Source organism: Arvicanthis niloticus, chromosome Y, assembly GCF_011762505.2.
Source record: "Arvicanthis niloticus isolate mArvNil1 chromosome Y, mArvNil1.pat.X, whole genome shotgun sequence".
NCBI lineage: Eukaryota > Metazoa > Chordata > Mammalia > Rodentia > Muridae > Arvicanthis > Arvicanthis niloticus.
Window position 1 is genome coordinate 4,853,206 of NC_133431.1, and position 21,307 is coordinate 4,874,512.

The 21,307-nt window shown below is 36.1% G+C and overlaps 1 pseudogene; it reads right to left on the bottom strand.

Annotated features, from left to right (window-relative positions):
• Positions 1-18,000: 18,000 nt before the first annotated feature.
• LOC143437319 (transcription factor HES-1-like) lies at positions 18,001-18,959 on the bottom strand (annotated as a pseudogene).
• Positions 18,960-21,307: the final 2,348 nt, after the last annotated feature.

Consider the following 21,307-nt stretch of genomic DNA (forward strand, 5'->3'; position numbering starts at 1 on the left):
GGGATGAACAGAAAGAACAGCAGCAGCAGCAGTTGAGTGGAGTCAAGCAGAACCTAGTGTACTACAGAGGGAAGAGTTGGAGAGAGACCCAGCTTCTTTTGAGGAGGGCAGAAAATCATCTGTGAATCCCAGATACTGGAACAAAAAGCTGTAATTTTGAAGTTACTTTGGAGACCCCAAGAGTTTTAGATTCCTGAGTTATAAGGTACCTTCTCAGGAAAACTAGTTTCAGGAAATAAAATCAGCCAAAGAGAAAGAATTGTGCTGCAGTGAGCAAAGCAGGAAGGAGTTGGAGATCTGAAGAACACTTTGACATGCAGATGCAGAGTTTGGAGATTGCCTTGCTGGCTTTTGTTCTTTTCTTGGCCCAGTATTTCCTCACAAAGGTGATTTGGAATGGTGACCTATATCTTATGAATTTGGATGGATATTATGTGCTATTTGTTTTTGAAGGTATTGGGGATTATATTTACATGATTGGAATGATCTCAGAAGAGACTTTGAACTTTGGACTTTTAACATTTATGAGACTTCTATAGATGATGAGGACTTTTTAATTTGAACCTCACATATTTTGTATTATACTATTTTTAAATATGTTCTCCATAAAATCATGTGTTTGCACAATCATATGGGGGCCAGGCAGTAAATGTGGCAGTATAAATATGCTTGGCTCAGGGAGTGGGAGGAAGTTATTGTGAGATGTGGCCTTGGAGGAAGTGCATCACTGAAGGCTTTGAAGTTCCACACAGTGCAGAATGGGCCCTCCTACTAGCTCCCTGGCAGACAGTGTCTTCCTGGATGCTTTTGGATCACGATGCAGAACTCTCAGTTTCTTTACCAGCATCATGTTTTCTTGCATACCTGCCTTGCTCCTGCTATGATGAAAAAGGACTAAATCTCTGAAACTGTAAGCCAGTCCCAATTAAACTGTTGCTTTTATCGGAGTTGCCTTGTTTGTTATTTATCTTCATACCATTGAAAACACTAAGACAGAAACCCTGTGAGTGTATTTAATAAGGTCAAACCTTTGCACAATTCTCTAGTCCTTCATTATCATGAAAGTATACATGCTAGAGTCTAAGCATGCCCCCTGTGACTCAAGACACGCTCCCTGTGACTCAGGACACTCCCTGAGTCTTAAACATACCACCTGTGACTAAGGACACACCCCCTGAGTCTTAAGCACATTCCCTGTGACTCTGGACACACCCACTCTGTCTCAAGACACACCACCTGAGTCTTAAACACAGTGTTAAAAACGCCCACAGTGTCCTAATGGACATGTTTAGTATAATGAAGCTTTTGCACACCTCTGCAGTCTTCATCATTATGAAACTATGCATACTAGACAGTGGTTACATACTGTGCTAAAGCCTTTATGTCATGGGGTCCACTGAGATCCAATACAACTCAACCACAGGATGAGGCAAATGATAAGAATTCATTGTAATCAAGTCACTACTGATAAATCAGGGCCACAAAATTATACTCAGAAGCCTAGCTGCAATACCCAGCCTCACCCCCACCCTGAGCCAGAAAGCAATATAGCATCTAAAAGTCAAAACCACAAAGTCCTGTGCAAACTTACAGTTACATTTTTCCCAATCACATTTTTTTCTGTTGTTACTGTATGTCAAATGATACAGAATGTAAGTTGTATGGTCTACACTATCACAGCCATTTGTTCTTTTGTGGTTAGGAACATGCATTATATTTTGAGGAATAAAACATGAATAACAGAAATCATGGTTAGGAAATGTTGTTATGTTTTAGGTAATAAAACATGGATGATGAATGGTGGTCAGATATTGTTAAGTACACAGGTCCCCTATGACCTAAAACTTAGTTTGAATTTATGATTAAATGGAGGTTGGCAACAAAAAGGCAGTCCTTAGGGCAAGTTTCTTTTGCTTCTTCCCAACATTTGTATATTATAGACATATTTGAATACATAGCAGAACATATATTGAAGACATATCTTATAAATTTTATCAATGAAATAAAACCTTTTCACAACACAGTCATCTATGAACATAGAAGAACACATCCTGGAGAGAAATGCTATGAATAAGCAGTGTGGTAAAGCCTTTGCATGTGGCAGTCGTCCTAGAAACCATGAGAAAATGTCATAATGCAGAGAAACCCCATAAACGTGGTCAATGTGTTAAAGTCTTGTACTTTCTGATATCTTTATAGAAGACTAAACTCTTCAGTAAGTAATCAATCTATTAAGGACTTTGTATATTACAATAGTCTTTGAGCACATTCAACAATATCAAAATTAATCTGTGACAACAAATAATTTGTAGGATCTTCCCCAACACATTTATATTGAGTTACTTGAGGTTATTTATTATGTAGAAAAAATGTGACAAATGTCAACAGTCATTTCAAACTTTATGATGAAGTTAACAATACACATGAAAACACAGGTAGTATATAATCTTGTATTATCTGCAAAAGAAAGAAAAGCACACAAATACCCTAACACCAGCAGCAGCAGCAACAACAACAAAATACAAGGAGTTAACAATCACTGTTCATTGACTCTCTCATTATCAATGACCACAGTTCACCAATAAAAAGACAAAAGCTAACAGAATAGATGCTAATAGAAATCTATTCTTCAATTTCAGACAAGAAATGTAGCTCAACATCAAGAATAGGCATTAATTCAAGGTAAATGGATGTAAAAAGATACTCCAAGCAGATGGACCAAAGGAGCAAGCTGGTGTAGTCATTTTAAAATATAGCAAAATAAATTTTAAACAAAATTAATCAAAAGAATTGGAGAAAAACATTACAAATTTCTTAAAGGAAAAAAAAATCACCAAAGATGACATTTCAAGTTGTAACATTTATGCCTTAAACTCATTGTCATCAACCTTTGTAAAACAAAAAAAGTATTTTACAGCTAAACTCACATAACACTCATAAACTTATATTTCAAGATTTCAATACCCTATTCTCACCAGTGCATATAACTTTGTGTAAGTTTGTATGTGTAGATAGATATTGTTTAAATTTGACTTTAGCATGGACAGATCACAGAAGCTAACATTGCACATAGCAGCCGGGTCAAAGAGTATTGTATTAATGCCATTTTCTCTACCAGGAAACTGCCTACACTTTTTCAAAGTCAATGTAGGTATATTTTTTGCAATTATATTTCTTTTTTTCTTTTTAATTAAATTTTTAAAAATTATTCACATTCCAAAGTTGCCTTCTTTCCTAGTTACTCTTCCCTGAGGTCTTCTCCCCATCTTCCTCCCTGCTGCCTCTGGGGGGTTTCTTTCCCACCCACCCACCCACCAGGACCTCACCTCCACTAGCTTCCCTTTTCCCTGGGGCACCAAGTTTCTACAGGGTTAAGTGCATCTTCTCCCATTGTGGCCAGACAAGGCAGTCCGCTGCTGCACACATACCCAGGGCCATGAACCATCCCTGTATGCCCCTTGGATTTTGGCTTAGATTCTGGAAGCCCTAAAGTGTCCAGGTTAGTTGACACTGTTGTTCTTCCTATGGGATTGACATCCTCTTCATGTCCTTAAAGTTTTTCCTCTGATTCTTCCATATGAAACATTTCACCCTACAATAATACATACAATATATATATATATATATATATATATATATATATATATATATATATATGATAGATATATAAACATATGTAGATATATATGTTTATATATGGTTATATATATATAAACATATATATGATAGATAGATAGATAGATAGATAGATAGATAGATAGATAGATAGAGAAAATCAACAAGATAGATAAACTTTTAGCAAAACTAATGAAAGGACACAGAGACAATGTCCTAATTACCAAAATCAGAAATGAAAAGAGAGACATACAATTATATATATATCTTATCAGCACCTCATGGTATCTTCCCCAAAATTGACCATGTAATCTGTCACAAATCGTCGGGCAGTGGTGGTACACTCCTTTAACCCCAGCACTTGGGAGGCAGAGGCAGGTGGATTTCTGAGTTCGAGGCCAGCCTAGTCTACACAGTGAGTTTCAGGACAGTCAGGGCTACACAGTGAAACCCAGTCTCAAAAACAACAACAACAACAACAACAACAACAACAACAACAACAAAAATCTGTCACAAATCAAACCTCATCAGATACAAGAAGACTGAAATATTCTCATGCATCCTATGAAATTAGTACAGGATAATCTGGACTTCAACAATAACAAAAACATCAGAAAGCCACATACTGAACAACTGTCTACACAATGATAACTTGCTCAGTAAAGAAATAAAGAAATAAAAGACTTTCTAGAATTCAATGAGAATGAAGACACAGCATTCCAAACTTATGGAACACATGAAAGCAGTGGTAAGACAAAAATTCATAGCACTAGGTGCTCTCATAAACACACCAGAGAGATCCTACACAAGCAACTTAACAGCACACCAGAAAGCTTTAGAACAAAAAAAAGCAAACACACCTAAGAGACTTAGACAGCAGGAATTAATCAAACTCAGGGCAGAAATGAACCGATTACAAACAAAGAAGACACTGCACAGACTCAACAAAACCAAGAGCTGGTTCTTTGACAATATCAATAAGATAGAAAAACCCTTATCCAGACTAACCAGAGGGCTCAGAGACAGTATCCAAATTAACAAAATCACAAGTGAAAAGGGTGTGAGCAAATTGAATAATGAGAAAAATATATTCAATATGATTAAAAATATGCTTTCAATTTAATTATTGATACTTAATTGGAGATAATAAACATGCATCTGCATTTCAAATATTATCTAATAACTTTTCTTCTGGTTTTGCCGAGTAGCTTCTAACAAAACAAACTTCCTGAGGAATAGCGTTACAAATAGAGTGGTAGAAGGCATATTTTAAACAACAAAAGAGGAAAAATACACAAAAAAAATCTGAAGTTAACTTTTAGGAAACAAAGCACAGGGAATGAATATGTTTCTCATTTATTACCTTGAATTTAGTCTGAGGGCAGAGACAAGCAGGCCACAGGCAATTAAAACTATCCACCAATCTAGAGTATGAATAGCTAAAGAAAAGAGTTTGGTATAACAAAAGTAATAGCAAAATAAAGGTAAAAATCTTAGCAGGGTGAAAGACAGAATGAAATCCCAATTAGACTTAGTAGTTTCTCTGTTATCTGGCATGAACTACATGTAGCCCTTGAACACTTATGAGGAGAACTGGCACTGCTTGGCCCAGATCAAATGAACATGAATGATTATATGATCTGCTTCTTGTTAGAAGGACAGTAAGCTTTGCAGTTTGGTTTGGGCCTGTAAAATCAAATTCTCTTTTTGGATACTTTATTTAAATTTCAGATGCCATCCCCTTTCCCTAATTTTCCTCCCTAGAAAACCTGTATCCCATCCCCACTTTTCCTTTTTGCTTTTATATAATTTTTTTAAAATATTAATCAAAGACTTTATAAGTTTGGTAATGGTCAATCAGAAGTGTAACCCAATACCCAACCTAGATATATAAACTATCTTTGACTGGTGGAGACACATGGACATCTGCCTCCATGTCCCCCTCTCTTTTTCTCTCTCATCACCTAGGTTCTCCTCTCCATCTTCTCCTCCTCTCCTTACTCCTTCTCTTTCTCTTCGTACTCCTCCCACCTTAGCTCCTCGTACATATCACCCTTACTGTTAAAATAAAACTTTTCTCTCAAAATACAATTAGAGCATAACTATACCAATTTGTACCAGTGAGGTACAACATAGACCTAATACCCAGTCCATCATTTTGTTGACTAACCCGAACCTCTGTCATCTCTCCTAAATATTTTAACAAAACTTTTTATAAATAATTTTAAGAAAATTAATTAAATGATAATATTTAATTATATTTTAAATGATTTATGATCAGTTTCATATGATCAATTGAAATAAAAAAATTAGAATTCTCAAAGTGTTACTTTAACTTAATGAGTATGGGATTTAAATCCTTGTATGATACCTTTTTATACTGCACATTTTACAAAAAAAATTCTATTTTAAAATAACTTTAAAAAAACAATGAATAGCTCTGAAAATACTAGATAAAGGTAAAAATTATATTTTTTTCAGATAACCGTTGCTACCCATGTCCGACCAGTGGAATAAGGCAACGGCAACCGTATTCTTCTTCAAGCAGTTTATTCAGCTATTCCTGTATAGCGAGCTTCTTCTCTCTCTTCTCCCTCCTCCCCAGCTCCTGCAGCCCCTTATAAGCATTGCCTTAATCCTTTCAGCAGCTGCCACGAAGTCACTGGTGATTGGCCATTCTCAATGATTCGAGGTGGGGTGATCAGGTAACCACACCTCTCAGTGCATGCAACTCCATATATGGAGTTGTCTTTTCTCTCAAGCAATGCCTATGCCAAGTGCCACCTTGTAATGGCAAGAGCAGAGCCGCTTCCCACATGTGGGTTTTTTGTTTGCTTGGGCTTTTGTTTTGTTTTCTCTGAAAGAATACAATAATTCTGAGGAAAGTCACCTGCCAGGAAAGGAGGAGCAGAGTAAATGGGGATAAGGATGGCAAGGCTTTCTCTATGTCTTTTTTTGCTATTTAATTTTTTTTTAGCTCTATGTATGCATTATATTTAAACCATCTGGATAATAAGATGAAATGAAGAAGACACTTTAGGTTGACATTCAGGAAGCTGAGCTCACTAACTGGCCCAGGGCCCCAGGCATGCCTTGGCATGTGCAGTGTGCAATACCATTTTCCATGTTTGTGGCGGCTGAGTTTTGTGTTAGTTCTGTGTCCCACACTGTAATAAGAACTCCTGAAGTGAAGCCTGTGTTTTGATTGGAGCAGGGACACGGTGACTTGGTTGCACCACTGATAGCTAGTAGCCTCTGTGGAAGTGACACCTGGTGACGTGTGATGCTGAGTCATATCATGGGGGCTGTTGGGTAAGACCCTCTAGGTCATGTAAAAGTATGTTTAATGCGACAGACAAGAAGATTGTTAACCTCTTTATTACCAACACTTTTCCATTACTGTGGTAGGACAGGAAGATGATTGGAGGATTAGCCTGACTCCGACAGACCCTTCAGGCCCTGCCTATCTTGTTTGGAAAGGGGTCAAATTGGCTCATTGCTGATAATAGACAGCATGATAGTGCCCCCAGGTTGGCTTGTAAAAAACATGTACCTCACTTTTTATTTTAGCAGTAAGAGTCAAATTTGGATTTATCCTGATAAGTGAGAGATTTGGGACCTCATGTGATCTAACTGGTCTAAGCTGCTCCTTAATCCCCATTTGCTGACTTTCTGTGACCTGTCCAGGGTACAAATGACTCTGCCTCAGGAGTAAGCCTGCCCAGCTAACTGAGGCAGCCTGGGTGCTGCTTGCAAGCCTGAGGCCCTTGGCTTTATTTTCACATATCCTAAAGAACAAAGCATTTCAGACTTGTTGCTGAGTGGTGGGAACACACTACCATTTCTGTTGCTGAGGTAAGACATCTTCCTTCACCAGGACAGGAGTGGTCATGCATCCTTTTGAGCCCAGGCCCAGGAAGCAGAGGCAGGCAGAATTCTATGAGTTTTTACATTAGTAGTCAGATGAAGTACTTTTTTACTCTTGTAAGTTTTTCTGTCACTTTGTAATGAACTTTATGATGTATTTATTGTGTGTGAGTGTTGGGGGCATATACTACAGCAGCCATGTGGAGGTCAGAGAACAATATTTGGGACTAATATTGTTTAAATATTATATTGTGCTGAGTTTAAATGTGTGTACCACAATGCCCTGCCCCTTGGAAATGTACTAATTTCTTTTTAATGAGACAGGGTTTCATGTAGCTAGGCTGGGTTCAAGCTTACTATGTGGTTGAGTATATTTTGAATTCTTTTAAATCCTTTTTTTGTTTTGTTTTCTTTCTATGGGCCCAGGTGTATGTTTTATTTAAGTGTTTTTATTTAAGTGCACCCCATGCATGCCTAGTGTCCACAGAATCAGAAGAGGGCATTAGATCCATTGAAACTGGAGTTACGGATGTTTGTGAACCACCATGAGGGTGCTGGGAACTGAGCTCCTGTCCTGTGCAAGAACAGTCAGTGCTCTTAACTGCTGAGCCATCTCTCCAGCCCCATCTTGAACTCTATCTCTCTCTTTAAAGGTTTATTTATTTTATATGAATACACTGTTACTCTCTTTAGACACACCAGAAGAAGGCATTCAATCCCATTACAGATGGTTGTGAGCCACCATGTGGTTGCTGGGAATCGAACTCAGGAGCTCTGGAAAAGCACTCAGTGCTCTTAACCTCTGAGCCATCTCTCTAGCCCCCATCTTGAACTCTTGATCCTTCTTTCCCTACCTCTTAAATGCTAGGATTACAGGCGTGTGCCTATATCTACTTTATGCACTAGGCATGCCCTCAGCATGGAACCCAGGACCTCATGCATGGCAGGCAAATATTTTACCCATCATGCTACATCCCAGGCCCCTCCACATGCCTTACAGTTAGTCTTTAAAAGCCATTTCTTGGTAGAGGAACTCTGAGAAGGTTTCATTTTTACTAGGCACCTCAGGGTCCCTTTGGTTCTGCCATCCATTACTGTAAACTTAGAAGCTCAAAACAATGTAACAATTATTATCTTACACTTCTAGAGGCCAGAAGTTCAAAACAGGTCTCATGGGGATAAGTTCAGGTGTTTCTGCAGTTCTTCAGAATGCAGTAGGGAAGATGCCTTTGGCTGCCTTACCAGCCTCTAGGGGTCACATTGTTAGCATTTTGTGTAGGTTCCACCCCACAGTTACCTGGCAATTGCCAGGTGTGCCTGACTCACTATAAAAGGGGCTGGTAACACACAATGCCTTGACTGTGCCCAGCCCAGCCTCCATTGTGCTTCCAAGTCTTGTATCTGCACTGTGATGTGACTCTCTCACTTCCTTCTCAAAAGGATGCTTATAATGATGTTGGGTCCTCCCATTTGATCAACGATAATTCTTCCCACCTCAAGCTCTTCATCAGACATCCTGAGTGACATACTCATAGGTTCTAGCAGTTAGGATGCAAACATCTTTGGAGGCCAGTATTTTGTATTTACAGTATTTTTTTTTAAAAAAAGTTTAATTTTGCTTGCTGAAAGTATTTGAGCAAATGGTTTTAGATGGACCTCTTTCTCAGTCTTGAAATACATTTCTGAAGGAACAAATACCACACAAAGGACACTGATTATTCTGATTGTACATTTTTTGAAGTGTTCCTTCTAAATTTTCTAAGCATGTTTGAATTTGTTTTATTGATGTTTTTTTAGAGCCTAGAGAAGAAATAAAGATGAATAAATATAAAGAACTGTCATTCAAAACTCCTTGTTCATTCTGCCTATAACAATTTATTGACACAATTTTACTCTTACGTATGCATGGCTAATTAACCCAATTTAAACTACAACAGATTCTCTGAAGTTTCCAAGCCTTGTTTCAGACCAGGGCTTCTTTAGCCTTTCCCCTCTGTTTTTCTCAGCCTCTCCTTCCCATCCATTCCTTTTTAGTGAATTATCCTAGAACCACAGAGAGACCTTTTAACAGAAACTCCCAATAGCCACACAGGGCAGGAATATGGAAGTACTCTTTACCAAGGACCCCACAGCCACCATACTTTCATAGGACACAAGGTAGCCAACAGAACCAGAGAACAAAACAGCAAGCAAAAAAAGAAAATGTTAAATCTAAAATAAACAAAGCACAAAACACCCTGGAAATCGCTGCACCATAAAAAAAAAAACCAAAAAAAACAAAACTGTGAGTAATAGGAATAGAATGAGAAGAATACCAGACTAAAGGCACAAAAATATTTATGTATATTATTTTTAAAAATCATAGGAAACTTCCCCAATTTAAAAGATGAGATGGCTAAAAAAGGATCAATAAGCATGGAAACAACCAACCAGAGAGGACTAGAAAAAATTTCATGACACATATCCACTGAAATGCTAAATGTTCAGAACATACATAAAGAAGGAAAGCCATAAAAAGGGAAGTCTATTAGATTAACACCTGAGTTCTCCATGGAAACTTTGAAAGCAAAAGGCCCAATGTTTAACAAAGTGAGAGACCACAGATTCCAGTTAAGACTATGGTACCCAGCAAAACTATCAATCACAATAAGATGAAGAAAAGCATTTCACTTTAAAACCAAATTTAAACATTTGTGCTCCAAAGAAGGCACTAGAAGGAAAATTTCAATCTAAGGTGACTAGCCACACCCAAGAAGACACTGAATTGTTCCAAAGCAGTAAATTAAAAAAAAAAAAAAGAAAAGAACAAAATAACAGGAATCATTAAGCACAGCTAATTGATAACTCTCAGTATCAATGATCTCAATTTCCCAATAATAAGACACAAAGGCATCTGAGAAATATCCCTTACCATTATAGACATCACCTAAAGGATGAAATCAGTATTAAAAAAAAATAGACACAAGCAGAAAGCAGGTGAGTAATTTTACTATCTGATAAAACAGACAAAATTAAAACTACTCAGAAGAGATATGGAAGGACACTCTACACTCAGGAAAAGACCACCAAGAAGAGATTGCAAGTGTAAATATCTGTGCACCAAATACAATGGCACTCAAGCTCATAAAAGGAACACTAATAGTTTATGGTTGTCTATAAAATCACATATTTACTCACCCCACATTGATAATTCTATTTTTAATGAAATTTATCTTGGTACCCCCAAATACTACATTATCTTTAATAATTTTATTTTAACCTATTGTCTGATTTTAAAATCTACACAATAGATGTATCCTTTGAAAAAGTAAACACGCATCACTCATCATCATAGTAATTAGCAAAATTATTGAGGAAAAAATAAAGGAAAAGGTTTCATGTTATCCAGAGGCCTATATGCTATCTCATGAGACTATCTTAAATTCAAAAATCTCCAAGTTCCTTCAGAGAAGAAACCTTCTCATTAATCTTCATATTCATTTTAGGACCTAGCACAAAATGAATGCTTCATAAACAGGTAGTTTTTGAAGGAAGCCATAGGAATTATAGTGCTGGAGACAGGTCTGCCTGGGCCTTGTGATCTAGAACTGGTTGATACAATACATACGTAGTCAAACAGAAAGCCTTTTGCTGCCATGGACACATGTCTTTTCTACATGTGATTAAGGGTATATCTGGTGCTTCATTAATATTTTTTTCAGCTTATCACAGGGAGTCATAATATGCTTACAGCTAGGAACATGGTAGAGACTACAGAGTAATTACATAAATGACTCAGAGACCAAATTTAAAAAAAAAAAAAAAAAACAACAACATAAGGGCTGGGAGAAAAAAATGTCAAGGGGATATAGTTTATTTTTAAAATATAGTTGATAAATATGGTGGCATGTGCCAGTAAACTCAGCAGTGAACAGCTGAGTCAGAAGTTCAAAACTAGCTTGTACTATATATTAAGACCTTGTCTCAAAAAGAAACAAAAAATTAAATACACACACACACACACACACACACACACACACACACACACACACATATATATATGATTGACATTATAATATATTTAACCTTTATTTCAGTTATTGGTTTTTTTGCAGTATGAGACAATCTATACAACAATAATGGTATACAGAGCAACAAGTTGGGAAATCTAGTTCTGACTTCTGGCTCTACTTTAGCACTTGTGCACTCTTGAATACCTGCTTTATAATGGAGCTTAAGTTTCCTTTCATATTATATATAAAACTCCTACAAAGTATAAAGGGAGATGTCTATGAAGACATAAAACTAAGGTGCTATGACCATTAATTATGTAATTAAACATCAGATGAACATACCCACTCTCAGTCTGTTTTCTTACATGAGTTTAACACTTGAATTACCCAGTCGAATGCATTCAGCAAATCCACAACTTTCATCAGATTTTAATGAAGCATTTGATATAGAACTTGTGGGAAAAAGTTTACAATTTAGTTAAGGCATTCTAAACTATCTTCATTTATGTATTGTATTTTATAATAAAATCAAATGCAGAAATAACAATTGTGCAATCCTGTGTAAGTAATTGGAGGTACGAGAAATACTTAAAAATAAATCTAGCTATTACTTTAAAGATGCTAATATAATTTAGATAAAGTGACTGCATCCAGGTAGCAGTTCTGTAGACTATTCCCCAGGTGCTTTGCCACAATGAACATAAGCGTCCTTGTTATTCACGCTGTGGAGACATGTCAAAGGAGTAAAATGCACTGATGCTAAAGATTGAAAAAAAACTAAAATATTGTTAAGATTAAATTTCATTCCCAATTTAATCAGATAAAACTCAGTTTGGTGTATTTTGCAAGGTCAAGAGCTTTTAAACTCTAATTTTCATTTTTGGTTTTTTTTTTTAAAGTGAAACAATTTGTGAATAGTAGATAAAGTATACATGAGATATTTTAATATTTTCAAGCTGTGTTAGAACATATATACCCTACATATGTACCTGAAACCTAAGAAGTGGAAAATACCAGAGCTTATTCTTTTCAAGCTCATCTAATCGAGGGAAAGGAAGTCATGAAAAAGTAATTATGTGCACATCTATCATTAATCTTTTTTAACCTTAGTTAGCGGCAGGATATAATTATTAATGCCAAAGAGAATATAACAGAATAGTCATGACTAGTCTGCAAACAGTCAAGTTACTTTCTACATTATATTCTTTAATATTATGTCACAGTATGGTATCTGATGTGCCAGCCATTAACATATTTATAACCACAAATACACAATTTACATAACAACATTTCTGAAAAAACATGTATTTAATAATGACTGTGTTTTTATTTTGAGAACATTCTCGGTATAAACATTGGCAACATCTGAGTTAAAACATGGGAGCATGTAAAGACTCAGAAGAGTTAGTATTAATCAGTGAAAAAAACGACAAATTATAAAGTAATCAATGCTAATCAATTATCAATAAACGTGCTAATCAATAAATAGTGGCACAGGCCTTTAATCCCAGCACTCGAGAGGCAGAGGCAGGGGCATGATGGTGATGGAATAATGATCAATAATCATGATAATCAGTAATCAATACTAATCAATGACAAATGCTTGATGCTGGTCAATAATAAAAAATGGCCAACATCGATGATAATCAATGATCGATAATCAGCAGTTGATACTAATCAGTAATTGATACCGATCAATAACCAATAATGATCCATAATTCATGACAGTCATCAGTTGATGAAAATCAATAATCAGCTTGTAAAATAAAAGGTAAAATAAAATATACAAAAATTAAAATAAAATATGAAATATAAAGTAAAATTAACAAAAATATAGTAAAATAAATTTTAAACTTTAAAATATAAAATAAAATATAAATATAAAATATAAAATAAAATAAATAAAAATATGATAAAGTAAAATATAAAATGTAAAATATAAATAAATATAAATAAATACAGAACATAAAATAAAATTAAAATATAAAATAAAATGTAAAATATAAAATAAAATATAAATATAAAATAAAATGTAGAACATTAAATAAACTTAAAATAAAATAAATAAAAATTATAAAATAAAATATAAAATAAAATGTAAAATATAAAATAAAATATAAATATAATAATGACTGTGTCTACATTCTGAGAACATTCTCGGTACAAAGATTTGCAACGTCTGAGTTAAAACACGGGAGCGTGTAAAGACTCAGAAAAGTTAGTATTGATCGGTGACACCTGAGCAAAGGACAGGAGTCACCCAGGCCCACAGACAACTTTTCCAGCACTGACACTGAGTGGGGCCCTGAAATCAGGGGATGGGATTCAACCTAAAATACGCTTTATTTTTTCACTAAAAAAATACCAATGATAAACTTCCACTTTTTGCTTAATGGAAGCACGTTGTGACTTGTATTTGGAAAATCCATCTGCCGGAATCAGTTGTCTTCCATTCATAGGAAATCATTAAGCAAAATAAGTGTTATCTGAACACCAAGCTCTGCTTATTGCATGACAGGCAGTCTTCTAAGCATGGCTACCACGTGGCTCACAGGAGGCACCACACAGGACATGGATATACTGGATTAAGGAATGGTTGGTGGAGGAGGATGTAAGAGATAGCACAAGGTATCACACAGGTCAGAATGGCATGCAAAGAAAATTCAAATTGTCAATTTCTGGGACTTTCCAATTAATGATTTCAAATCTTGGTTGAGACCTTGTCACTGAAACACAGAAAGCAAAGCCATGAGTTGAAGGGATGACTGGACCGGGCGGTGGTAGAACATGCCTTTAATCCCAGCACTCGGGAGGCAGAAGCAGGGGGATTATGGTGATGGAATAACAATCAATAATCAATGCTGATCAATAATCAATAATCATTAAATGGTAATCAATAATCATCAATACTAATTGATAACCAATAATGATCAATAATTGATGGTGCATGCCTTTAATCCCAGCACTTGGGAAGCAGAGGCATGGGATGTTGGTGATGGAATAACAATAATAATCAATGCCAATCAATAATCAATAAACAGTAATCAATAATTATCAATACTAAATGATAACCAATAATGATCAATAATTGATGGCACATGCCTTTAATCCCAGCACTTGGGAGGCAGAGGCATGGGGGATTTCTGAGTTTGAGGCCAGCCTGGTCTACGGAGTGAGTTCCAGGACAGCCAGGGCTACACAGAGAAACCCTGTCTCGAAAAACCAAAAGAAAAAAAAAAAGAAAGAAAAGAAAATATCCAAATAAAACACAGGACATTCAATTTTTTTTATTAAATAAAGACATCTTTTATGGTTCTGTTGCACAGGAAATAGCTTAAATAAAGAGGTATGTAGACCTTTTAAGCATCATCTTAATTTTAACAAAACAAAGCAAGGTCAGTTTCCAGTCTCCACTTCAGGTGGACACGACCACTCTGACACTCTCTTCTGGTACAAACCCACATACAGACATGCAAATACACATAGTTAAAAGTAAAATCTTAAAATTTTTTGAGAAGGTTATGAATGAATATTTGTTGACTGGTGAATGAAAAATTAAAGTTTGGATATTCACCTCTGATTCACCATCTTTCTCAAACTTCTTGAATCTGTATTTAAAGAAATATGAAGGAAAAATATAGGTATAATAAAAGCAACACACTGGCCACTTACACATTATAATGAACTATAGGAGAGTTTGAGAAAGAAATGTATGAAGATATCTTGATAAAAATCACAGTATTTATCAAAAAGAAACACTGAACCACATCCCAATTCCTGTACTGCTCAGTCTATCACTTACTTCTCCCATCATCCACCTGTCCTGCTTTAACATCTGCATTGTTCACATATTTCACTTCTTCAGAAAGTCTACCTCAGCTGGAATACTCTTAGAAGGTAGAAAATTTTCCCCTCTTTCTTCAAGTAGTTTAAAGAAACATTAGCATATTAATGCTTTGAAAAGAGGTTTTAATCTTTTATTACTGGTTTCCTTTTAGTGCTGTGAATATGTAACTGAGTTACAGATTTAAGTATTTATGTATATGTATATGATGTATATGTACATGTATATTTATATGATGTATGTTATATGTATATGAATATGTATATGATATACGTATACATATGTGTTATATGTATATGATGTATATGTATATGTTATATTATATGTACATGTATATGATGTATATGTATGTGATGGATATGATATATATGTATATGTATGTGTTATATGTATATGATGTATATGTATATGTATGTCTATATGATATATATGTATATGATGTATATGTATGTGTATATGATATATATGTATATGATGTATGTGTATATGTATATGATGTATATGTATATGACACTTTGGAAGCCACACATATTCACTTTTCTGCTGTAGTAAGTTGGATCCAGGACAAAAGGTAATAGTATAAGTGATCTATGTTTTCACTCCTCATATATAAAAATGATAGTTATCTTAGATGAATCACATACATCAGCAGAAGCATACCGTTGAGAAACAAACTGTAAATATTAAAAGGTTTGTTATGAGCTCTGTGGTATATATTCCAGTAAACAAATTGAAAGAAAAAGAAACTTTTTTGCCTATTTGCTTTGCATACTTTTTTAAAATGTAAAAGCAAAGCTATGACTTTATATTTTATTTACGTGTATGTGAATCTGTGTGGGTGTGTATGTGCCTGTGTGTGTTGCTGGCCACAGTGGCTAGAAGAGGAACTTGAATTCCCTCTCGTTAGTTACAGGAGGTTGTGAGCTCTCTGATGTGAGTGCTGAGACCCGAGTTCAGGTCCTCTGCAAGGACGGTGCACCCTCCTGACCCCTGAGCCTCTCACCAGCACCTGGGTGAAACGTCTTAAGTAATTATCTTAGTAATTATGAAATGTATCTAAGTCAGTTTAATATTAATGAGAAGTCTGTCCAAATAATTTTAAACCAAAATGTGTGATTTTATTTAATTCTTACTACAGAAGAAACTTGAATTCATATACAGATGTTTCTCCTATCAAAATAACTGAGTCTCAAAGGTCACAAGTTCAAGTTTACCTTGGGTACATGGTGAGATCAGAGTAGGTGAATACAGTCAGGTACTTGAGACCCTGTCTCCAGAAAACCAAAACTCCCTTCCTTAGCCACTCCAACAAACACTCCCATAAATTCCAAATGAGAACAACTCTCTTGCCTGCCTTAAAGCTCAATCAAAATGAAAGTAACAACAATAAAAATTAAAATAAGTCTTCAGCAACATTTACATTTCTAGTCAAGAGGCTAATATGGTTCAGCAATCTGTATTTTTTTTACTGAATCTTTTAACTAAAGAGATAATCTGATTAGTTGTAGATTACCAGAAAGGTCATATGGGCTACAGTTTCAGCATCAAACCACAATTCAGTATTAGACAATCCTAGTGTTCATTTAATACTTTGCTGTTCAATAGTAAGAAAATGAATATAGATGCCGGGCTGTGGTGGCACATGCCTTTAATCCCAGCACTCGGGAGGCAGAGGCAGGCAGATTTCTGAGTTTGAGGCCAGCCTGGTCTACAGAGTGAGTTCTGAGACAGTCAGGGCTACACAGAGAAACCCTGTCTCGAAAGAAAAAAAAAAGAAAGAAAGAAAGAAAGAAGAAAAAAAGAAAAGAAAAAAAGAAAACAATATATAAGATTATTATATTAAAATAAATTAGGAGAGGATGGAAAGGACAACATGTAAAATTTATGGATGGGAAATGATTCTAAAAGTATCGAGAAAAAGTTCAACTAAATTTTTAGCACCGGAAAGGACATCCTGACAGCTGAAATCCAGTACCGGTGAGGGAGGAACTGAAGGATAGATCTAACATCCCTGCCCTCCTCATCCAGTCCTGCAGCTGTAAATTATTATTTTTAATTATTATTATTATTTAATACTATGTAGGAAAGACCTAACATCTCTGCCCACCTCATCCAGTCCTGCAGCTTTAAATTATTATTTTTAATTAATATTATTATTTAATATTATGTAAATGTCACTAACCATCAAAGCTATAGTTTACTACCAGACCTCTCTCCTTAACGGCCGAGTTTTACCTGTGCACCACGGCATCTCCACTTCGGATCTATTCTAAGGAAATTTAACAAGGCCCTGACTAAACTCCTGTATATAAACTATTTTGAGTCTGAAAACCTGTAACATGTGAAGTCTTTTCCAACCATCTTAACATTAACCCGTCCTTTTAGATTTCAGGCTCAAAAATCTCAAGAGCCATACCATTCTCAGCAATTCTAATTCTTTTTTTAAAGCCTTCACTCTTTTATTATATTTTCTCAAATAAACTTCCCCAAAGGAAGATATTTTAAGAGCATTTTCAAACATCTTTGGCATCACATAAAAAAAAAAGAAATCTCGTGTAAAAAAAACGAAATGTCATCTCAACTTTTATAATACAAAGGCGCAGTCCAATATGAACATATAAAATATATACAAATGCAGTGCATGGTCAGTCACTTAATACCGCCCTCTACAAAAAGTAACTCTTTAGAATTAAAAAAAAAGCAACAAAGTAACCACCGAATTATAAAAGTCTCTTCCTGAAATCCCAGTTCGTATTTAGTGTCCGTCAGAAGAGAGAGGTGGCCTAGGGAGTTTATAGTTAACAGTGGCCTGAGCCCCTCAGTTCCGCCACGGCCTCCACATGGAGTCTGCATGGAAGGTGACACTGCGTTAGGACCCACCGAGGTCCCACTGTTGCTAGTGTAGACCGGGATGACCGGGCCGCTGTGGGCGAAGGCCCCATTGGGGATGAGGACGGCAAGCTGGCCATCAGGAGCTGACACCACCTGGAAGCCGCCCAAAACCTTGGCAGCTTCTCCAGCCTGGCTGCCCAGCTTGCAGGGGACGCTGCCGGGAGGGGGCGCCGCGCCCCCGGGGATGGGCACAAGCAGCGGCGGCGCGAATGGCTCCTGAAGGGGACCCCCAGGTCTTGACTTGGGCGGCTGCGGCGCCTGCAAGGCGGGGTGCGCCTGCCCGGGTAGGTCATGGCGTTGATCTGAATCATGCAGTTGGCCAGGTGGCGCAGCAGCCGAGTGTGCACCTCGGTGTCAACGCCTTCACACGTGGACAGGAAGAGTCACCTCGTTCATGCACTCGCTGAAGCCGGCGCGGAACTTCCCCAACAACAGGCTCAGGTCTGTGCTGAGCGCGGTGGTCATCTGCGCCCGCTGCAGGTTCCGGAGGTGCTTCACTGTCATTTCCAGAATGTCTCCCTTCTTCAGCTTGGAATGCCGGGAGCTATCTTTCTTAAGTACATCCAAAATCAGTGTTTTCAGCAGGCTCAGACTTTCATTTATTCCTGCCGTTCACCTCTTCTCCATGATAGGCTTTGATGACGTTCTGTGACCAGAGGCCGTCTTTGGTTTTTCCGATGTCTTGTTGACACTGGCTAGGGTAGCAGCCGCCGGGAGGATGAATTTTTCTCCGTTATATCAGCTGGCATTTTTTTTTTTTTCTTTCTTCTCAGTCCCCAGAGAATTTTATTTTTGGAATCCTTCACGCAATTTTTTTTTTCTTATGTGCCTTTTACTTGACTTTCATAAGAAAAACTACTGAAGAGTTGAAGGTTTATTATGTCTTAGGGCTACTTAGAGATCGGTAGTGCTATTCCAGGACCGAGGAGAGAGGTAGACGGGGGATTCCGCTGTTCTCAGCACCAGCTCCAGATCCTATATGATCCCAGCAATTCTAATTCTTATCTGAGACAACTCCATCTTTACTTGCCCCTGTAATACTCTCCTAATGCTGCGAACTTTCCTGACCACATTATGATCTGATCACCACTGTCAGATTTAATACACAGCCAAGCTCACATCTATGCTAAGATCGTGCTCAACATACATGTATCATTCAAAATAAATGTGAAATTCCTGACAATAATCACATGTGCTCTGCCTTCTCTCTAACTCTGATTCTTAGCGTTTACTTTCCTTTGTTCATTCTTGACTTTCTTGGAACAAGTGAGATGAATCCCCATGTCATGATTTAGTATGGCTCATTTCCCCTACTTGAAAACAAGTCTAGATACTCTGGATATATATATATATATATATATATATATATATATATATATAAAATATATATTATATATTACCTATATATTGCATATATTACATACATATATATCATATATTACATACATATATATTATATAGTACACATATATTATATATTACAGATATTACATATATTACACACACATATAAATTATATATATTACATATAACATACATTACATACAAATATATTATATTATATAATATATATATGTAAGATCCTTCAAATTTATTAGTGAAAACTAACAGACTATGTTTTAAAAACCAGCATATTACCTGTAATCTACTCCTAATCTCTGTTGAAGTGACCTATGCTCCTTATTAGAGAATCAGTCCAATGCTGCACGGACTTGTACTGCACAGTGCTGGACTTTCCTTTTGTCCTTTTTACATTTTTTTCAGACAATTATATTTCCCCCTTTCCTTTCCACCTATATACTGTCCTTCGTGTCTTTTTATTAATTTCCTCAATGAATCTAGTTGTTGCTGTGTGCCTGTGTGTGTGCCCGTGTGTGTACCTGTGTGTATGCCCGTGTTTGTGCCTGTGTGTGTGCCTGTGTGCATATCCCTAAGCACATAAATATTTCCTAAGAACGTTACATTTAGTAATTCAGTATTACAAAGTGAACAAATAAATGTCTTCACAGCTAGGTGTCTGTAAACAATATTTTGAAAAGGGCAATTGTACAAGAAAAGTGCTGAAATAATTAGTAGGCAATTCACAGAGAAGAGACTCTTAAAGGAATAGAAAAAGAAATCACATATGCTAAGAAGCAAAAAATGTAAATTATATAAGAAGCATATGTAAAATTAAATTAAAAATTGAAATTAAAAATTAAATTAAAAATTAAAAATGTAAATTATATTAATGCCCATTAAGTAGACAATGAGCAACACGCAATTACCAAATACAAAAATGCAACAGAACCTGAGATTTAAAAGGTAGTACGGCTGGGACTGGTGCTGTATAAATCTAATCTCAGCCCTTGGAAGGGGGACCCAGAGTCCATATCTGTGAGTTCAGTCAGCTTGGTCTACATAGCCAGTTCTAGGTTAGCTGGGGTTACATAATAAGACCCTGGGCCAAAAAGACTTACAAGAGGCTGATTAATCAGTGATGAAATAAAGCATTTGCCTGACTTTCTACCTCAATTTTTGACTTTGTACCTCAAGTACAGAAACAAGTCACTTCTGTGACAGGGAAATGTAAACACTGATGATATAGTAAATAACACTAGGTGTATAGACATTAGAGATTTCCACTTAGGGACAAATGATATAAATGAAAAAAATATAGATGTAAGATTGACTTCAGAATAACCCGGAGAAGCTGATGTAGAAGAAAGCAGATGGGACTCTGCTTTCTTTCTTTAGACATAAACACCAGGAGAAATCAAAATACTTCCTTTTTGTAATATTGTTTTCTATCATTTATTATTTTAAATGTTCAATAAGAGTACAAGTTAAATTTATTATGGTTAATCTAATCAGGTTTTGAAAGCATGTCGTGTACATGCTTTAAATAAAAATACTGCCTCTGATTTAAAGGTTCTTAAACCAGTTGAAAAAAGTCAAGTTTAATACAATTCAGTATGTTGTAAACTTAAGAACAAAACCAGTTGATAATGTTTATGATTATACACAGGACTTAAACTGAACTGATTGTCCCTCTCCATGAACATAATTGAATATATCTAAGATTAATAAGTGTGTTTATAAATAGCCTCAGGCATCT